The 8,884-nt window shown below is 52.0% G+C and overlaps 1 long non-coding RNA gene across 1 annotated transcript; it reads left to right on the top strand.

Annotated features, from left to right (window-relative positions):
- The first annotated feature begins 601 nt into the window (after positions 1–601).
- On the top strand, positions 602–935 carry LOC135392945 (uncharacterized). The gene is made up of 3 exons (XR_010422325.1): positions 602–691; positions 771–829; positions 907–935. It is a non-coding gene; the product is annotated as an uncharacterized LOC135392945 (long non-coding RNA).
- Positions 936–8,884: the final 7,949 nt, after the last annotated feature.

Here is an 8,884-nt window from a genome sequence, read left to right on the forward strand (position 1 = left end):
GGCATCATCAGAGAATGTTTATTGGTTGTTAATTGGTTGTTAATGTGTAGGACATATCTCGCAATCCTGCATTTCAATGAGAACTCTGCCAGGGCGCATGCTTTCACGGAGGACGGGGAACTACGCTATCTTCTGAAACGGTCCAAGGTGTACTCTGGAGAGTACGTTGCACTGCCCATCAAGGAGGAGCCTACCTTCAGTATGTAAACCATACATAAGTCAGACATCACTATTAGTTAAGTCAGTGCCATAATATCCAGCTTAACTCTTGCATTCTTGTTGCTTTCAGACTATGTGCACAAGCTTCTCAAGAAAGTGGTAGAGCTGTGCGATAGGTGGCCTACGTTTGATGCAGCATGGGCTGCAAACCCTCCTGAGGAGCTCCCCAGCCTGACAAGCAGCCAGCCCCCCATGGATAAGCAGGCACTGATAGAGGCCAGGCAACACCGCTTACGGCCTTGTGCATGCTGCCTGTGCTGCAAAACTCCAGGTATGAGACAAAAACAAGCAACATTGTACTGAATAGGTTAGAGTATATATTTATATATACATCGTACTACTATTGTGCAGGTTTTAACCCTGTATAAAACGTAGGCGGAAACTTGTCCCGGATGGCCCACACTACGCAGGATGGCAGCACACGCCTATCTCCCTCTTCGAGGCGCCCCCAAAGCCACGATGCACATTGTTTGTAGGCAACATGGCGGTATTTCCTGTAATGGAGAAAAAGCCATATCATTAGGTGAACAACAAATTTGTTTCCTTTATAGCAAGGAAAGTGTTTGACGATCACACAAGAAGCAGCACAATTTGAGATAAGACATGTAAGGTGAGTGATTGCTTCGGTAGTCGGATACTCAGTGAAGAGGGAAATTGTACTTCATGCTGACACACTCATTCTTCAAGAACAAACTCAAGAAAAAGAATGCATAGTGACAACTCAAAGAATAAATACAGTCACCAATGAGGAGCAAAGAGCAAACTTTACTCAAAGGTAACTCAATGGCATTTCCTCCCTCAGGCAAATATTGGAAACTGCTAATTTTGTTTTCCACTTTCCTCGAGCGTAAGAGCCCCAGAATTCCAGCAAGGCATCAGTACGAAATTTGTGCCAAATTATTTTGGGGTAGGCACTTTTCAACCACGTTGCTTGTTACACTTCGCCTTCGCAGTGCAACTGTATGTCCGTAGACTTATGATTATCAATACCAGATTTTATCAGGTGTCACTGCAACTAAGGAACAGCATTTCATTGCCTGGAGAAAAGCATACAGCCACCGATGAGGAACAAAGAGCAAACTTTACTCAAAGGTAACTCAATGGCATTTCCTCCCTCAGGCAAATATTGGAAACTGCTCATTTTGTTTTCCACTTTCCTCGAGCGTAAGAGCCCCAGAATTCCAGCAAGGCATCAGTACCAAATTTGTGCCAAATTATTTTGGGGTAGGCACTTTTCAACCACGTTGCTTGTTACACTTCCCCTTCGCAGTGCAACTATATGTCCCTAGACTTATGATTATCAATACCAGATTTCATCAGGTGTCACTGCAACTAAGGAATAGCATTTCATTGCCTGGAGAAAGGCATACAGCCACCGATGAGGTTACAGCAACACGCCGTTCAGGTGCAAACAGGAAGTCCGGCACGAGAGGGAATGAATGGGGAGAGGAGGGTTACCATGTATTTAAAGGAGCAGTGTAGAGGCACACAACTTTGTTCCTGTTTTTGGTCGGTATGGAATGTTAGTTGCCCGAAAACAGCTTTCCCACAATTAGTGCAACCGTAGCGAAGTTGGGACGCCTGCCGTAGCCCGATGAATCTCCCGTGCGCGAAACACCCTCCTTCGCGTTCGCGATCGACACGTGATGAACGCCGCCACGCGCGTCCCTATGTGACGTGAGTGGTAGGGACGCTCCTCATTGGACGTGGGGTCACATGATCGAGGTGAGCAGCACCGCGCAGGCCGAGGCGTCTGCTACCGCTTAGGAGACGCCAGGCGATCTCCGGCTGCGTAATATCCGAAACGGAGGATTTGAAGGATGTCAGCGACACGACCTTGATTTTTTTGAATCGCTGACACCACGGGAAGAACGAGTGGTGCAGCACGAATCTAACTCTGTCTTGTCCAGCGGTACCCCAGTCCTTCCCGACAGTGTGCAGCCTGTCTGACCGTTTTCACCGCACAGTTGGTTCAGTGTCTAACAGGTGGAGCCACAGTAGCGCCGTGATTTAGGGAGCCTCCATGTGCGTCCCCTTTTCGAGGAGGCGACAACTCCGTCGTCTGCTACAAACGCCGCTATCTTGACTCCCACATCGTCAGCGGCGGGGTTGCGTTTGTCCCGATTTTTCGCGACAGGAAGAGGGTAAGAGCGGAATGAAGGATACTGGCGTGGTAAAACTGTCATATATGCTAGTAGAGCTGGTCATGGGTTGTGAAATATGTTGTGAATGCTTTGTAACGTTTGTCTAAAACATCACTGCACCTGCACACGCAGTCGTGTCACGACCAATGATTTACAATAGTAAACGTGGGAATGTGTATAGTCAACAGAAATATGTTAATTGCAAGCAGATTTTATTACAGCATCTCATTCAATACAGCAGAATAGAAATAGAAAGAAAAAATGGAAACGTAGGTCGCACTGGTGCCGCTTTGCATGAAAACGATGTTGTTTTACCGACATGCTCCTGTCGCAAGTGCACCCTCAATCGCAGTTGTACAAATTGATCTACGATCACATGATATGGTTCTTCTTTGTGTTGGTCACAAGCCGGAGGACTATTGTCCACGTTATTATGAATAAAAGTCGACACAGTCATGAAAGGTGAGTGCATCGCATAAATGTGTTTCGAAGCAGATATCGCCCTGAGTGCCTCTTCACATTGTATGCTGCACGCTGCCCGAAATATACCGAAGATTCATTGCACCACGTACGTGTTGTAGGACTTTATCTGTTTCCACGTTTCGCCGGGCTGAACTTTGTTATCGTCGTTGGTTGTTATCATTATTTGCTGGCGTTATCTACTGTTGTGGCTGCGAACTGTTGTAGGGGGCGCGTACGCCGTAAACAGGATCAAAGGCATCGAGATTGATGCGGGGGTCTCTTTCTGGCTGTGGCAATTGGGACGGCAAGTGCTGTGAATAAACCCGGTGTGTTCTGATTGAATCTGTTGTGCTGCTTGTTCCTTCGCGCACGGAACGGACGGGCTGACGCCCCGAGGTTGTGGGAACTTAGGTTTCCACAACTGGCGCCCAACGTGGGGCCCGAGCTCGCCTGTTCCGTGGCGGGGAACACGCGGCACTGTTTGTAGTTTTTGAGCAGTTTTTTGTAGTTTGCAGTTTTTGCTGTTAGTTTTTTTGTGCGTGTGTTTTTTGTTTTGTTTTCGAGTTTTTCGGCCCCCACCCGGTGGACGAGCCCTCGGAGCTGATGGCTGACAAGGCGAAGGTGCCCACGCCGCAGTCAGACGCCATCGCAACGGCAGAACTCCTGTCACGCATGACGGAGTTGTGCTCGTTGGTGGTTCAACGCCTGGATGCCGGGTCAGTTTCGCCGCCGCAGGCACAAGCACCTCTACGACTCAACTTACCGGTGCCTACCTTCTCAGGCTACACCGATAAGACGTCTGTTGCCGATTTCCTGGATGACCTCACCGCCTATCAGACGGGTATGGGAATTTCGGACGAAGTCCTAATCCAACGCATCCTGCAGGTTGCTTTGGTCGGAGACGCCGCCCGCTGGCTTCGGTTGCAATCGGAGTTTACGTCCTTGCAGGACTTCCAGGAGCGGTTCAAAAGCGAATTTCTTCCCCCGGATTGCGAATATCGTATCCTAGAGGAGCTGCATAAGCGTACTCAGCATCCAGATGAGACCTTAGCAGAATTCGTTCGGGCCTTGCAAGACCTGTACAGCAGAGCTGAACCTACTGCCCTGATACCCTGATAATTCAGAAGCTGGCTTTGCAAGCAGCAAGATAAAAGGAGACGCTTTGGCTCCTTTTGCTTTTTCTGTCCGAGATAACATCGAGGACAAGGAACCAAACATCGCTGTTCGAATTTTGGGGAGAGATTACATCGCCCTTATCGACACGGGAGCTACAGTCTCCCTTATCGGCGATTGTGTTTACGAGCACTGCGCATCACGGAATGTGGAATTGCAATCCACAGATGTCACTCTACGTCTTGCTTCCAACGATGTGATTCCAGCACAAACTGCAGTTGTGATCTGGCTTCGCTTTGATGGGAGACGACGAAAGCAGCGCTTCGTCCACCTTCCTGGCCTGGCAGTGCCCGTTATCCTGGGCAGAGACTTCATCATCCGGCAGAAATTTGTGCTGGACCTGCCCAATGGAGGATACGTCTATCACGGATCGTCAGGATTTTTTCCTTTCGCCGTGCCACAGGACAGCATTCAGCTAAGCAAGCTGCAGCAACGTCCGTCGAACCGTCCCCGCTCCCGACTGTCTTGAGGTCATTCCATGGTCCCGAGGAGGAGCGCCGTCAGCTTGAACAAGTACTGCGGCAGTTTGACGGTGTCTTCACGGAAAAACCCGGTAGGTCGTCTGTGTTACAGCATAGCATAGACACGGGTAACGCTAGGCCCTGGCGTTGTAATCCGAGACCATTGAGTGTGCATAAGCGTGCTTTGTTAGACGCTGCTCTTGATGAAATGCTCCAAACCGGTGCAGTTCAAAGGTCCCAGAGCCCTTGGGCGTTTCCTGTCGTCCTGGCTCCGAAACGTGATGGTACGGCTAGGTTATGCGTCGACTACCGTCGACTTAACGCAGTAGCTGTAAGGGACTCTTACCCCTTTCCGTCCCTCGAGTCTGTTATGTATTCCCTGGGCAACGCTACAGTGTTTTCAACTCTTGATTGTAGTAGAGGGTTTTTTCAAATCCAAGTTGCCCCAGAGGATGTCCCGAAAACAGCCTTTACCTGTCATAGGGGTTTGTTTGAGTTTGTACGGATGCCTTTCGGTCTGTCTAACTCTCCCGCCAGTTTCCAACGGCTAATGGATACCGTATTGGGAGATGCGAAGTATAACTTCGCGATGGCGTACATGGATGATGTCGTAGTGTTTTCCAGAAATTTTCAGGAACACTTGGAACACCTGTCAATCGTCCTTGCAAGGATGAAGCAGGCGGGGCTAGCCATAAACCCCCGCAAGGTGCAGCTGGCATCGCCTAGGATCAGCCTTCTCGGCTTCATGGTGGACAGAGGAACCATCAGTCCTATTGATGACAAACGAAAGGCGGTCATGGAGTATCCGGTTCCCGGTAACGTAAATGCCTTGCAGCGTTTCTTGGGTATGGTTGGTTTCTACAGACAATTCATCCCTAATTGCGCTGAGTTAGCGCAGCCGCTTAACCGGTTGTTGCGCAACGATACACCCTGGCAATGGGGAGAGGAGCAGAACGATCATTGCGAGCTCTTTCTCACGCAATCGCTAATACAGCCAGGCTATATTTGCCTGACCTGAACAAACCGTTTGTAGTATAAACAGATGCTAGCGATTATGGGGTTGGCGCAGTTCTCTTGCAGGAGCATGACGCTATTCTCTGTCCAGTGGCTTTTGCAAGTCGCACGCTGAATCCGGCAGAACGGAATTACTCCGTCACGGAAAAGGAATGCTTGGCGATCATCTTCGCTCTCAGGAAGTTTGATCTGTACCTGGACGGCACCACTTTCACCGTCCAGACTGACCACCAGGCACTTTCCTGGCTGCAGCGGCTCCACAACCCATCTGGACGCCTTGCCAGGTGGGCCCTGACGCTACAAGGCTACTCCTTCAACGTGGAGTACAGGCGGGGCTCGACAAACGTGGTAGCAGACGGGCTTTCCCGTGCGCCTCTCCCGGAGGGGGGAGAGGAAGGCACCGAGGCGCCTTCCCAGCTCCTGGCAGCAGCACAAGTGGCACGAGACGTATCTTCGTCATCTTGGGGCACGGTCGTGAGCAGAGAGCAGCTCCTAGACACTCAGAGAGCGGACAGCCTTTGTCAGCGGGTGTCTCAATGGTTAGCTGAGCAGGACTCGGCAGGCACCGGAACGACTGACGGACGGCACGACTCCTATCTGCTGGGCGAGGATGGCATCCTGTTCAGATACATACCCCAGGCGGATGACGATGACGGCTCATCCCCATTCCGAGTCGTGGTGCCACGGAAGTTGCGTAAGTCTTTCATACGTTACTTTCATGATTCGGCCTTGGCAGGTCACAGCAGTGGCAGGAAAACTTATGAAAAGTTATGTGGTGTTGCGACATGGCCAGGAATGAGGCAGGATGTAACAAAGTATGTTCGTACTTGTCCCGTATGCCAGAGAGCAAAACCTCGTGGTGGTTTACCCCCTGGGTGCTTACAGCCTATTCAGAGTAATAGGCCCTGGCAGATAGTTGCGTGTGATGTGATGGGACCGTTTCCACGTAGTCCTAGAGGTAACCAGTATTTGTTTGTGGTTACTGATCATTTCACGAAATGGGTTGAGCTGTTTCCTTTCAGGACGCTGACTTCCCAGAGAGTGTGGGAAAGACTACTCGGCATTCAGCGCAAGAAGACTTCCCCATATCACCCTCAGGCTAACATTACCGAACGTGTTAATCGGAACCTGAAAATGATGTTGGTTGCTTTTACTAGTCAGCACCACCGTGATTGGGATCTTCGCCTGGCTGAACTGGCGTTCGCTACACGGACAACAGTAAACAGATCTACAGGCTTCACCCCGGCGTTCCTGAACTTGGGACGAGAGGCCCTTTTTCCAGTGGAGAATGATCTGGGCCTCCGGGATGGTGCTACCCGGTCTCCTTATTCAAGGTTTGCTGAGGACCTCCGGAGTCGACTGGACGATGCAGCCCGGATGGCTCGGGAGAACCTGGACGTCGCAAGGTTGGACCAGGCTCGCCAGTACAACCGTGGACGTCGGAACCTCACTTACAGCGTCGTTGACCTCGTCCTTCGACGGACTCACCCGCTAAGTGATGCGTCACGAGGCTTTGCAGCTTCACTCGCAGATAGGTGGGATGGCCCCTTCGAGGTAAGTGCGTGCTCCTCCCGCCTCACTTACAGGCTTCGTCGCTGCAACACCGGCGAAGAGACTGGGCCAGTTCACATCTCGGACTCGAAGTCTTACCATCTCCGAGACCCGGACGGAGACGAGACCGACCTTCCGCCTCCTCCCCTGCAGGACTCGGACCAGGGAGCCCCTCCCGGACCTGCAAGACGTCGCTACAACCTACGTCCCCGTAGACAGCGCACGTGACGCCATCTGATCGACCGCTAGTTTCTAGTGCTCTCGATTTGGTGTGGCCTTTTCGCTAATTATCTGTCTGTCTTTCGTTTTCACGACTGTTTACGATAATTAGTGTTGTGCGAGGGCTGGACAGACCCTCTCGGCTGGGAGTTCCCTCCTGACCGTACCCTGCTTTTATCATTTTTTAAAGATGGCTCCATGTCACAACCAGACCCGCTGGAGCAGTAGCCGAGGGTGCTCCCGCCAGAGGACACAGAGGCCCGCCAACACCCCACCCGCGACTCCTCCTTCGGCCAGGCCGCCCCAGCCTCGACGAAGCCTGCCTCCGAGGACCATTGCTACATGGACCGTGGTTGCGGATGGGTACCCGGTGGCACGGGCCTCCCAGCACCAACCCCTGCGCGGCGATGACCTCAACGAAGTGCCTCGGCCCCTCAGGGGCCTTACGTTGGAGGAGAGGCATCCGGCGGACCCTCTCTCCCCCTTGTCCGAAGAGGAACGGCGGGCACTCTGCCCTTCGTGTGCGGTGCCGGAGATCCACCGATCCGCTCATCGCCGAGGACGCCTACATCAGTCCCGGCTCGATGCAGCACGCACAGCACGCAGGGAGCGTGCGGCGGCGAACGACATCGCGGCGGCTGTCGCACTCCTCCAGCGCCAACGCCCAGACCTTCTGAACGTTCCGGCCGCCTCTCCACCCCGTCTTCCCGAGGACTGCGTCATTGATATGCCGGACGACGTGTGAGGACCGCTCGACTACCTAACCCTGGTCGCCGCTTGGTGCGGCGTTGGGACCTCCGGGGCGTGGCCCCACGGACTTTCCGGTGGCTACTGCCATTTGTAGACGTCAGGTCGACCTCTCGTCCTTCGTCACATGAACTTTTCATTTCTTCATCTTCTGTTTGTGAGCGGGTCGCCCAGTCTTGTGTGTGTGTGTGGGGGGGATTGTAGGACTTTATCTGTTTCCACGTTTCGCCGGGCTGAACTTTGTTATCGTCGTTGGTTGTTATCATTATTTGCTGGCGTTATCTACTGTTGTGGCTGCGGAACTGTTGTAGGGGGCGCGTACGCCGTAAACAGGATAAAAGGCATCGAGACTGATGCGGGGGTCTCTTTCTGGCGATGGCGATGGCAAGTGCTGTGAATAAACCCGGTATGTCTTCTGATTGAATCTGTTGTGCTGCTTGTTCCTTCGCGCACGGAACGGACGGGCTGATGCCCCGAGGTTGTGGGAACTTAGGTTTCCACAGTGTTCACGAAGCTCAATGAGCTTCTTGTGACTTTCCGGAGATTTAACGTAATTTAATTTAATTTAACGTAAATAACCACTGAGCAACCGGAATACACGGTACACACTGCACGCTGCGAAGGTGCTTGCTTACCTCGCACACGTACGAGCTCCTTGTTGGTTCCCATTCTGCTCTTTTTACTTGCGCCAGCCAAACCTTTTTCCGCTTTTTTGATGCTGGGAAGCGATACACACGCGCACCTTTCCGAGAGTGATTGGCACACTTGGGCACACAGTACCCTGGCATTTTGCTACACGACGTATCATGCGAGCAACGCGCATTGCAGACCTCCACGCACGCTTGTCTTCGTCCACAAACCAAACGTATTTGCTCAATCAAATAGGAACTGCTC

The sequence above is a fragment of the Ornithodoros turicata genome, chromosome 4, assembly GCF_037126465.1.
Source record: "Ornithodoros turicata isolate Travis chromosome 4, ASM3712646v1, whole genome shotgun sequence".
Taxonomy (NCBI): domain Eukaryota; kingdom Metazoa; phylum Arthropoda; class Arachnida; order Ixodida; family Argasidae; genus Ornithodoros; species Ornithodoros turicata.